Here is a 7,954-nt window from a genome sequence, read left to right on the forward strand (position 1 = left end):
GTGTGTGTGTGTGTGTGTGTGTGTGTGTGTGTGTGTGTGTGTGTGTGTGTGTGTGTGTGTTTATTGCCATAGGGGTCCCTCTGCTGGTGCTTTGGTAGCTGTACAGCTCAGTGTGGTTCTTTGTGACTGCGGCCACCTTTTTAATGATTTTAGCTCCTGATAGTATTCTCTAAAGTTTAACCAGTGGTTCTCAAATGGGTATGCGTACCCCTAGGGGTAATTTTGAGTACTGCAAGGGGTACTAATTTTCTTTTCACCCTGAGCTAATTTGTAAAAGCTTGACAATAGAAAATCGTGAAAATAGACAAGTGGTTGAAATGTAAATCTGAAAACACGAGAAAGGAGAATCTATGAAAAGAAGAATAGAAGAGAACAAAATACAATTGATAATAAAGGATACCAATTCCAGAAATATATTATCAATCAAAATGAAATCATTTATTGCTGGTAATTAAGCAGTGGCACACAATATAAACTGTAAGAAAAAAAAAAAGCCTACTTCATATTTAAGAAAGACTACTGTGGGCAGTTAATTACAGCATCAACATAAGTTGAGCCTCTTTTTTTTCACATGTGAATGGGGTTTTCCAACTGGCCTAAACTATTTTCGTTGGCCAAGTCCGACCTAAGTGATTCTCACTATTGGCGACAACCTTATTGAAATCAATATGACAAGAACGCATGGATCAAAAGAGTGCTTGTTGTAGACCAACTTCGGAAAAATGTAGTTCCACCGTAGAGACGCTAGAGGTCAGCAATACTCGCCATCGCGCAATGACGTCGGTTAGGAAAAGTGGAGTCAAATTCATTTTAAACAGTGCTGTCTTTTCCTATGTTCGAAAGGGAGCACCTTTTCATCTCTCCTTGACCCGATGACGTTTTCCACAAAGGTTAAGTAAAGGAGGCATAAAGATTAGGAGATTTGACTATTCGTAGAGTCCCTGGTGTTCTATATCTATGTTCGTGAAGATTTCCGTCAACGAGTGCTGACTTTAACGTCATTGTTCTCAGCCACTCCCTCTGGTCGCTGTTTGGACGCACAGAATTTGGACGGAAAAACCCGCGAACATACCGCAAACCCAGCCGTAGCACTGAAGGGAAATGAAAATTGAGCGGAAGTACTTAGGCGGGCGGAGCCAGGCTACCAGCTTACTACAAGACACTGTAAAGCAGCCTTGAGTATGAGAAAGGCGCTCTATATAATAAACATTATTATTACTAATTTAGCCAGATCCTCCACCGCTGTAAGTTAACCACACGCTCGTCTCTGACAGAAGAAGTTCTTCTTCTCCGTGCAATTTCTGGGTTGCACGTCCAGGGAGCTCCCAGACATGGCGCCACAGAAGTTGTTCTGGTCTGGACAGGCGGGCAGTTCATGGCGGATCGCCTTATCCCCGTCCCCCACCCAGAACCACCTGCTACTCAGGTAACGCAGACCCGTCCACACCTGGGGAGACAAGAGCACCATCACTTAAACACATCTGGAGAGACCAGACCACCACCACTTAAACTCACCTGGAGAGACAAGAGCGCCACCACCCCTTAAACACACCTGGGGAGACCAGACCACCACCACTTAAATACACAGCTTGTAAATGCTTAAATTGGCAACAAATGTAACACCTCTCAAGTAAAATAGGATATTGGAGAGATGTAATTACAATTTTCTGGATTCTATTGCGCATTGCGTATAGGCCTAACCGTTTTTTGGGGTTGAGGGGATTTTGTTTAGACAAAAAAACAGTCAAAATGACTCACTTTAAAGGCGTTGTTTGTTGCGATGGCTGCATATGATTCAAGCTATGTGTTAAAGTGCATAACGTGGAGCCTGCTCACTGTCAGCAACAGACAGAGCAGCTCAGACAGACTGACTGCCTACCTCGTCGGTTGCAGCCTTCTCTGCTTCTCCCTTCGCAAAGACGTGGTCGTCGTGCGTCTCCAAGGTGGCCAGGTCGTAGCACCTACCCCAGCTCAATGGCAGATCCCTGCAGTGTTGCAGGGCCTCTTCCCAGGTCTTCTCCTCACTGATCAGAACCAGATTGTTGACGGCACAGAAGAATTTTTCTTTCTTGTCACATTCCTCAGATTTCAAGCCTGCTGGTTTCCACTTTGCACAATGCTTATCCTCCTTTGGTTCGTCGTCTGTACACCAAAACAAGGCTTAATTAAGGCAAGGTAAGGTAACTTTATTCATGTATAACTTTTCACACACAAGGCAGACTCAAAGTGCTTAACACCGTGGATTGGGAATAAAAAGATAATAAATGCAATACTTCCATATCACTACCCTTTGATTTTATACTCCAGTTAAAATGTTTCTTTGCATGTTTTGCTCACCACTTTCCCAGCGAAGGACACCAAGTGGCTCCCCTCCGGCCCACGTCCAAACGCCATCAGTTCGTCGGAGACCAACCCAGCCCTCGCCACTATGACTGGGCTCATGTCCATCCCTGACGGTGAGCAGGCTGCTGAGGTGTGTTCTGCAGAATCGATCGGCCTCTTCCCATGTTCGATCGAAATCTAAGAATATGTACCGTCTGCCTCTTAGGTCAGAAGACACCAGGTGCATCAAAGGAGTGAGAAGGACCAGGATGAAGACACGGCGCAGGTATGAATCCATGTCTGCAACGGACAGAAAGAACAGGTGTACCACCTGACTTACACGCAGTAATGTGTACACGTACGTACACATGTTGGACATGTGCAGATACATTGATATCGCTATCGGATACGACTGGCCCAAGACTACACCCATATAAGGCTATTGTAGACGCCCACTCTTAAAGCTCTGTTTGAATATTTCACCAATGCATGAGCACTTACAAACTTACTTATATCTGATTATTTTAACAATGCTAGACATCTCATGGAGAAATGTTGCATCATCCCGTCTCTTATACTGACCCCTAAGTCTTTCGTGATAAGTTATTCAGTTTGATCAGCTGTGTATAGTCCTAGTACTCAACAAGCAGTACTCCTTGGAAGGAGGCAGTATGACTATGAATACATTAGTACTAAAGCAGTAAGCAGTATTGCTACATTAGTAGTATACTCAGTACTCATCCATGGCGAAGCATGAAGTATTAATACATAAGTACTAGTGCTGTCAAGCGATTAAAATATTTAATGTGATTAATCAAATTAATGTCATAGTTAACTCACGATTAATCGCGATAATCGCAAATCTTTTCTCTACGCTAAATATCCCTTGATTTCTTTGTCCCATTAATTGTTCTCATTTTAATGCACTTATCAACATGGAGAAGTGCATCGGCTTGCCTTATGCAAATGTTATTTATTGATAACAACATTGGCATATACTGATCAAAACAGGACGATACAAAAAAAATGCCTATAGTGCAATTAAACGATGAACAGACAAACATACTGCCTTGAACATAGCAGTCAGGCTACTGCTTCTTTGTTTTGAGCCAAAGAAAAAAAAAGTTTATTTTTATTTTTAATAAGAAGTAGCGTTCGCAAGCTAAAAAAAGTAACGCAGTTAAAATTGGTTTGCGTTAACGCCGTTAATAACGCGTTTAACTGACAGCACTAATAAGTACTAAAGCAGTTCTCCCCGAGGATGAAGGAAGCAGTATAACTACATTAGTACTAAAGCAATACTCACCCATGGTGAGGAAACATTATTAGTACATTAGTGCCCAGGATGGAGAAAGCAGTGTTAGTTCATTCATACTAAAGCAGTATTACTACATAAGTACTAAAGCAGTACTCACCAAGGTTGTTCTCTGGTACATCTGAGGTCTAATGCTTGTGTTCCCCACAGCAGATTAGATTTAAGATGTTTTCCACACACCCATTAGTGCACCAACTGACACCACTCCCGTCCAGCGGACCAATGAGAACACAGATAGGTGAAAAACACCTCGTAAGAAATGACACCACCTGAGCAAGCATGTAAATACGAGGTGGATGGTCGTCTGATCAACATCCTTCTCACCGGGCTCACCAAGATTTGAATGGTTAATTTATTTTTTACATCAAATCTTTTCCGACAATCTTCTATTACAGTATCCTTGGTCCTCAAACGCAATGGGTTGGTCATAGTCCCAGGTGAATTATTTTTTATATTTAAAGCATCATTTTTTTTTAAGTACCGGTACTTAATTCTGAAAAGTATGTCCAATTGACAACTTTAAGTGTACTAACTACACAAGGCCAAGTGGGTGAGAATTGAGTGGTGTCGAGTTGAACGGAATTGACAGAACAGGAATATAACATTCATAGTTCTTAGTGTATAATCCCATGAAAAAAATAATTGCTGGATCTCGTTGCCTTAGTTTTAGCCGCATCTACATGGGGCTAAAACTGCCAAAGAGGCTGCCATGTTGCAACCTCAGAGTTTTAAGAAGGGTGTGGGTTTAGGCTACACAAATAGACTACAACCTATTTGTGTATTTTGTTTTTTCTTGAGCCGTAGTGGAGGAGGGTTGTGAAAGTTTTAATGAGATCATTTGATGTGAAAATGGGCCCACACGACGAGAGGTTATACTACCCATCCGACAAGCTAATCCCTCTCGGACGTGGACATCCAAATCAACCTTCTTGGCAGGAGCTCAAAACATTTCACACCCAAACACACACCCACTTACACACACATGCCCACACACATGTACACACACACACACGCACACACACAAAGGCGTTGCAATATAAATGTCAGAGAAGCTTAAAGGCTGTGTTGCAGGGTTTATTTTCCAACAAATTTTTGCAATTTGCTGTTAGTAATAAAGATTTTAACTGTTATTTATCGTATTTAATGTTGTTGGGTATCACAAAACGGAATATAATACGAAAAGGTAGCTTCTGTTTTAGCGGTTGGCTATTGATTCTCATTTCCCCCAGAATGCATTGCATGACGTCACGTTGTGCAATGCATTCACACCTCAGCCGCATTGAGACCCTTGAGAGTAGAGACTAATAGTAAGAGGGTGTTCAGCAGTATATACAGATACATAGATAAATACATAGATTTTATATATAGCTAGTATATGCTACAGTGAACCTCGTAAGATGGCGCAATTTGATTGGTTCGCTATCTCGGGATATTGGGGAATATCCCATGATTGACATCTCAAACTCGATATTGTTTTCATGCAAAATGTCTGCTAATAACAACAAATAAACCTTCGGTCTCGGGGGCTATTCCCCACTATTCACTTCGCCTTCGGCGAATAATTGTTGTTTAATAGCCTAGATAGATAGATAGCCTAGTTAAGTCTTTATTAATATCAAACTACACAAATCGTCGGGAATTCCTTTAGGTGATTCGGCTCAAAAAGTATAGCCTACAAGACCACACAACAAGGGAGACAACAAGTCTGACTGGACACACACAAAATACATCACATTAAAACTACACACATGCGTTGATAGATAGATAGACAGATAGAAAGATTATTAAATATGTTATATTATTTGCCTTGCGGAGCCAGCCAATCCTGTGCACATATGCAAATTAACCAGTGTAACGAAGTACAAATACTTCGTTACTGTAGGCCTACTTAAGTACAATTTTCACATATCTGTACTTTACTTCGTTATTTATATTTCTGACAACTTTCAATTTTACTCCACTACATATCCTAAATAAAATGTGTACTTTTACTCAGATACATTTCTCCTAATCATCTTTGTTACTCGTTACTACAAATTAATTCTCTTTGTCTCTCTTTCTCTCTCGTTTCGTTTTGTGGAGCACATTAATTGTCTGAGAACACTCCCATTCAGAATGCATTGGTTTACATTTCGTTCTGTGTAGCACGAAAAAAAGTCGGACTATCGTGCTCTGGGACACGATTCAATAGATTAACGTATGTTTGTGCGCATGAGCACAAAATCGCGTGATACCAGGTTTTTAACTCCTACCAAAGTCATTTTCTGGTAAGATACTACTTTTACTCAAGTATCGCTTTCAAGTACTTTATACAAGACTGAAATTAGCCATGTCCGCCTACACATAATGTTGAGAAGTCATACTAACAACGGATAGCAAGCGAATGCTAAACCAGACTGTATCAATCACATACGTTGGGTCCATTCTAACTTATGTTAAGAGGCTAGTCTTTAAATCTTTGCAGTGACTGAATGTTGATGATAAAACAGATTGTTTTGCATAAGATGTGTGTGTAGCCTTGGAGTTGGATAAGATGGAATGATTGTGTACGGGCGTGGGAGAGTGAGAGAGAGCACACCGCCGTGGTGATGTTTGGCTTGTTTTGGGCTGTCTTGTCAGCATCCGCCAGGTTGGACGATGTGCTTTGTCTGTGTTCAATGTACATCTGTCTGGTCGTATTTGCGGTAGATTGATGGTTAAATAATGTCACACCACGATCGGTTATACTTGCAGGCACTCCTTTGCAAGTGCACTGATTGCGTGTCCGATAGTCTAAGTTAGCCCATAGCTAGCATTATGCCTTCTATTTCTAGGTCTTCTGACTAAGTTTACCGGTACTTACGACATAATCGCTGTCACTACAAAGAAATCTTTGACTTTCACTCGGTGCTATTCACTGACAGTAATAATAAATAAAAGTGTCCTTATTGTATGCACTGCTGTTCATTGAATAGCCCCAGGTTCGAAATTATACTGCTGTGGGCCATCATACATGTTATTTGTGGTTCTTTCTACCTTTTAGACGACATAGTTCTAGTGAGGCTTACTTCCACCGCGTCTCCCCAACGTGACGTCAATCGCCGAATGGCGTTAGAAAAACACCCGTTACTTCCAAAAACGACGAAAACTCGACTTTAACGCTATTTGAGACATTTTATAAATGATACACATATTTTAACTGCTTTATGCACCCATTAATCAAAACTTCCGGTTAACCTGCACGTAGGCCTTTAACCCTCTCTTGGAAATGGACATATTGCGCTGCACAGACGGTGTGGATTCTTGAGTTCATCCATGTTTTGGAAAGAGTCATTTTTAAGTGATTTCCTGGTCATAACTAAAAGTAGGCTCTCACTCTTTTGGTTAAAGTTAGTAAACAAAACCAAAACTGCAGCAATGCAGCAAACAATCACGTCCCATGTAAAATGACCTTTACTCATAAGCTGTGACCGATAGTTTTTTTTAAATGACAGATGAACATCAAGAACAACAAAGAAAGGTTGCAGGTGAAGAGGTGAGAACGTCTCTACTGCATTTATTTCAGACACTATTCTGTGTACATATTGAATATCCTAGGGATTACTTTGGGATTTTACCAGTTTACTCCATGACACTGAAGCGACCTTGAGTATGAGAAAGGTGCTATATAAAATAAACATATTCTTCTCCTTATTATTACTAATTTAGCCAGACCCTCAACCGCTGTAATCACACGCTCGCTCTGGCAGAAGAAGTTCTTCTTCTTCGTGCAATTTCTGGTCTGCACGTCCAGGGAGCTCCCAGACATGGCGCCCACAGAAGTTGTTTCTGGTCTGGACAGGCGGGCAGTTCATGGTGGATCGCCTTATCCACGTCCCCCACCCAGAACCACCTGCTACTCAGGTAACGCAGACCCCGTCCACACCTGGGGAGACAAGAGCACCATCACTTAAATACACCTGGAGAGACAGAGGGCCAAACAGGGTTACTTAACATGTTAACCCTGAGAGGGTCTGTTTTTTAGGATCCTTTTGACAATTCGTTTTCTTTGGCTGGCGCATTGCTGTAGTATGGTTTGGCTGCTTAAAGCATCATATCATATGGGCAATATCTTTATAGGCCTGGGAGGGCTAATGTAATACAAAAGATTGTTTTTATTTTATTAAAGTTACATACATTGCAACTAGCAGCTTTTGAAATCTCAACTAGCATTTATTCAGATTTTCTTCGTACCAAATTGAAAAAACAAACTTAAAATGGTGTTTCCTAACCACTGCTGTGATTCTTTATCACTGGTGTGTTTCTTTAACACAGCTTGTAAATGCTTAATTTGACTGT

At 41.1% G+C, this 7,954-nt stretch overlaps 1 long non-coding RNA gene across 2 annotated transcripts; it reads left to right on the forward strand.

Annotated features, from left to right (window-relative positions):
• The first annotated feature begins 793 nt into the window (after positions 1-793).
• LOC130404006 (uncharacterized) lies at positions 794-7,128 on the forward strand. 2 transcript variants are annotated; one of them, XR_008904140.1, is made up of 5 exons: positions 794-1,426; positions 2,086-2,175; positions 2,349-2,456; positions 2,549-2,608; positions 7,111-7,128. It is a non-coding gene; the product is annotated as an uncharacterized LOC130404006 (long non-coding RNA). The 2 variants fall into 2 exon arrangements; XR_008904139.1 differs by lacking the exon at positions 7,111-7,128 and having other exon boundaries at positions 2,549-4,875.
• The last annotated feature ends 826 nt before the right edge of the window (positions 7,129-7,954 follow it).

This window comes from Gadus chalcogrammus, chromosome 14 (genome assembly GCF_026213295.1).
Source record: "Gadus chalcogrammus isolate NIFS_2021 chromosome 14, NIFS_Gcha_1.0, whole genome shotgun sequence".
NCBI lineage: Eukaryota > Metazoa > Chordata > Actinopteri > Gadiformes > Gadidae > Gadus > Gadus chalcogrammus.